Below are 4508 nucleotides of genomic sequence, written 5' to 3'. Positions count from 1 at the left end.
TGGTTGGAGATGCTTGTATGATTTTGAAGATTAAACTGGGGTTGTCACTGGGCAGGTGACAGAACTCAGTTGGTAATATTATTAGGATTTGAAAGAAGACTTTTTCAGGGCTTTGCCCACCTGAAACCTAATTAACTTCAAGCCAGTGGTTCTCATACTTTAATGTGCATAAAAATCACCTGGAATGTTGTTAAAACACAATTTCTCAAACACCATTCCCAGAGATTCTGATTCAGTAGGTCAGGCTCCGGAACTTGCTTTGCTCACAAACTCACCAGTGATGTCAATGTGGCCGGTCCAAGAATCACACTTTGAGAACCACTGCTTTTGGCCAGTCTCCATGAGTGAAAGTTCTCAACCTCTGACTGCAAGTTTATTTTGACCATTTACCGTAACTTCAACTTCAATACTCGTCTTGAAGGGCATGACTTGTCATCCTAATATAATTAGCCCCTCTTCCAGCAGATCAGACCCACAATACCCCCCAGCCTCTGGAGGACACAGAGAGAATGGAAGCCGTGGAGGAGAAAAGAGAAAAGTGTCAGAGGACCAGGATATACCCTTAGGACTAGCACTGTGCCTGCCGTAGAACGGGACCTGCTCAGTGTTTTTTGGGTAAGTAAATATGATAGAATTTCAAGACTTCCATACTTCAGAAAGGAGATCTTAAGTCAAGAAGAGAGATATGCCATGTTTTATTTATATTGAAATATAGTCAAATATCTTCTGTTTGATTTTATAAAATATAAAATGGCATCTGAATTTTTGTGGGGGCAGGGGAGTAAATAATACTTTAAATTCCTAGGAAGCTGGAGCCATAGGGTGAGTCACTGTAGAAAGCAAAATCGCTTTATAATTAAAAACATAACTCTCTAACTTATCTAATTTTGCAAGTTTGGGATTTCTTCAAGTGGAAGACACTGCATTTTCATTCTAAGAATCACCAGCTTTGCTTTTTACTGAACAAAATGAAAGTATGGATTTGGGCCTGATGTTTAAAACCTGAAATCTTGAAATCAGAATCTGCTTCTTTTCATTTCTTGCTCCTGAATATTTGACCCTCAAATATGGGTCATTTTAACGGTAATCAGTCTCAAAAACCACAAAACATTGAGCCGATATCACAGAACACTAACTTAGGATGGCTCTGCTGACTTTGACCAGAATGTGGTCACCTGTACTAAGTAAGCCAAACTCTAGAGACTGACTACTGGGAGACCGTGGGAGGAGTGTAACACTGAAGCCCTGTGACCTGCTTAGTGAATTACCTCATCTAAGGTAAATTTGTGATAAGGTAACTAACTGGCAGTGCTTTTCACCACCCTTTACAGCCTGTCTTCAGTTCTGAGGTTTTTCTTGCCAGAACAGGACAAAGGACACCAGGTGGGCAGCCTCCCAGCTGGGACCACACTGGGTCCTCTGTGCCCTTCCAACTGGAAAGACACAGGGGAGACAAGAGCAGAGCTGATTTATCTTCCCCTATCTTGCCCCTTGCTTCAGCCCTCAGGTAGCAACTGGTGAAAAAGAAAAGTCCTTTATAAATCTAAATACACAGTATTGTAGAATTTTTAAATAGACCTTTGAGAGGATGGTGCTTGATGCTTCCTTCTGCCAGAGAAGGGCTGGAAGGCCCAGATAAGTGGATCCCAAGATCATGCAGCTGGTCTGTGGCAGAGATGAAAAGTGAGTGTGTACTTAGACTCAGACTCAGACGGAAGGGACCATGTGCTGCCCTAACCTGTTTTGCCTCCAGGAAGAACAACAGTCTGTCCTACTGCTGGGCTGTGAGATGTCTCCATCCCAGGCTCACCACCCTGCCACAGGCTACCTAAAGGGGAAAATGAATGCAGAGCGCTATCAACAACTTTCAATTCAACAAGTATTTATTGAGCACCAGCTATGTGCCTGGCACTACACTGTGCTCTGACAGCCCTAGAGTGAGTCAGGCATGGCATTTTATGACAAGGTAGTTACAACCAGGGAAGTCTACTTTTCATCACTTTACAATAGCTGTCTCCTTTGTAATCCTTTGCAAACTGGGGTATGCCCAGTTTGTCTGGAGCCACAGATGAAACTGGTTCTTTCTTCTGGAAGTTTCCATTTTCCCTGATTATAATTACTCTATTTTCTTGCTTTTATGACATAGATTTTTTTTTTCAGATTATAAGTTTTGGATATCTGAGATGGAGTCCTCCTAAACTCAAAATATGCATTAAATTGGTGATTGTTCTTTTTTTTTCCTGATACAGGTTGAGCTGCATCTTGGAATGAAATCCTACAACTGAGGCGGCTAAAGGAATTAAAAATGCTATCTGTAATGTTAAATTTCAGACTGCTGCACAATATATCAGTTTTAGGTACTTTTAAAAAGATGAACAAGTACAAGACTTCAAAGAAGTCTCTCCCTTGTGAAGGGTCCCTTCCGGCTTCACTTTAGAGTCTCTGCACTTTTAGTTCATCTCATTTGGGTGTTTCAAGGGAACAGAGAAGCCCCGGTTTAGATGATGCAGGGTTTTCTGATGCCAAAGTGAGAATGATAAAATGTCTGAAGGAAGAACACGATGCTATGCATTCCAGGCAGAATCTGGGCTTGAAAACAATGAAGCACAAATGCTTTTAGATGAACTGATTCACTTTTATTTTGTAAACAACCTAGAAGAATTCCATTTGCACTGAACTGTTTGAACCACTGCAGAGCTCTTGGTCCTTCTAATCCCCAAGGAAAGTCGATCTATCACGTCCTGCTACACTGTATTCCTCCACTTTGCCCCTTTTCTCAATTCTTTGTGATCAGCATGAAGTTTGAACCATGCCTCTTCTCGCCTTCCTGCTTGGCCACCTGTCCAGCCCTGCGGTCAGCTGTACTGACCAGCAGACGGTGCCTCTCTTGCCAAGTGGAGCCGATGCTCTGTGACCATTGTTCGTGGGGCCACACTGCCGTCCCCATCGTTGCCCCTTCAGGACACTCGTCAACAGCTGTGAGAGGCTTCCCATCCTCGCCCATATAAAAGGAAGGCCTGAAAACACTTCTCGGAGCATCAGTTCATAGGTCACCGCAACCGGCCGAACAATACGCGATTATTCAACGGGCTCCAATTCATTTTCCTCTGCTCCTCCCCCACCGTTACCCTTGAGAGAAAACTAATTTGCAGAAAAATAGCCCCTGCCAGCCAACTTCTTCTCCTAAATGTATGCTGACCCCGAACTCTTGTCTCAGTGGGTCCTTATTCTCATAGTCAATGCACAAGAGTTCTGAAAAGCAGTGTTCTCCTTTAAAAACCTCCCCCACCCGCCAGCATCTCAGTCCGGGAGATGCTTTCTTTTTCTGCTATTCTTTGCTTCTCTTTTTAACATGTGTGCTGAAATTGGCACTTTCTCTGTTCAGTTCACTCCCTTTCTAGTATTAATGCAGCAATGGAGAAATGTGAGCAATTTCTCCAGTCTCTGCGCTCGGTGAGCCCATGGGTGATGGATGAAATGTAACATGCTCTACCTTACATATTACTATTTAAGGGAAGCTCCCGGGCCGGCCGGTGATGCATGGTGCTCCCCACAGCGCCCCGCGCAAGCAGGGAGCCCAGGCTGCCTGCACCGTTGTCTGAGTAAATAATGGGGCTAATAGCATTTGGTGCAAATGAGACTCCTATAGAAGGCATCGGGCTTGTTCATCTCGTTATGATTTTTCTTTGTCGGGAAGCCTTCTCTCTCTGTCCTCATCAGAGCTTCCCCAGTGTGGCCTGCCTTGGTTATCTGGGGAGGAGGGAAGGTCTCAGGGAGTTCAAGATTTTGTAACTAATATTGAACGCCAGGGAGAATGGATGCCAAGGTCAGGTCAAGAATAAAGACAATTGATTTGGAGGTCAGGGTCACAATATGAAAGGCCTTCAATGCTGCCAAAATATTTTCATTATCGCTGTTTTTGTTATGGAAAAGACGAGGCCCAGTGTAAGAAGGCTAAGAGGTGGAGGGAGGAAGCCTCAGAATGAACCAGGGGAATCAGAATCCTAGCTGTGATTTATTGGGCTTGTGTTTCCCTAGTTTCTTTGCCTGGCATTTGCCTCCCCCTGTAAAAGTATGCGGATGTCTGGATGGACTAACGTTGATAATGAAACCCTTTCCCACAGAACCTGGTGGGTCTGGGCTTGGACTGAGCTGAACTAACTCTCTCTCCCTGCCTCTCTTCTCTCTCTCTTTCTCTCTCTCCCTCCGTCCCTCTTTCCTCTCTTCTCCGTCTCCCTCTCTCTCTCCTAGCCTCTCTTTCTTATCTCTCTTTCTCTACTTCTCTCCCCCCCACCTCTCTCCTCTCTCTCTCTCTTTCTCTCTACCTCTCTCTCCTCTCTCTCTCTTTTCATCTCTCTCCCTCTTCTTTCTCCCTCTCTACCTCCTTCTCTCTCTGTCCCTCCTCTTCTCTCTCCCCCCTTATCTCCTTTCTCCCTGTCTCTTGCTTCTCTCTCTCCTCGCTGCCTCTCTGTCCCTATCCCTCTCTTTCTCCTCTCTCTCATCTCTCT

General features: G+C 44.7%; 1 long non-coding RNA gene across 1 annotated transcript; it reads left to right on the top strand.

Annotated features, from left to right (window-relative positions):
- The first annotated feature begins 265 nt into the window (after window positions 1–265).
- On the top strand, window positions 266–3206 carry LOC129037373 (uncharacterized). The gene is made up of 2 exons (XR_008502782.1): window positions 266–615; window positions 2250–3206. It is a non-coding gene; the product is annotated as an uncharacterized LOC129037373 (long non-coding RNA).
- The last annotated feature ends 1302 nt before the right edge of the window (window positions 3207–4508 follow it).

The sequence above is a fragment of the Pongo pygmaeus genome, chromosome 4 (genome assembly GCF_028885625.2).
Source record: "Pongo pygmaeus isolate AG05252 chromosome 4, NHGRI_mPonPyg2-v2.0_pri, whole genome shotgun sequence".
Lineage (NCBI taxonomy): Eukaryota > Metazoa > Chordata > Mammalia > Primates > Hominidae > Pongo > Pongo pygmaeus.
Note: the sequence above shows the minus strand (reverse complement) of the source record. Positions and strands in the feature narration are given on the sequence as shown.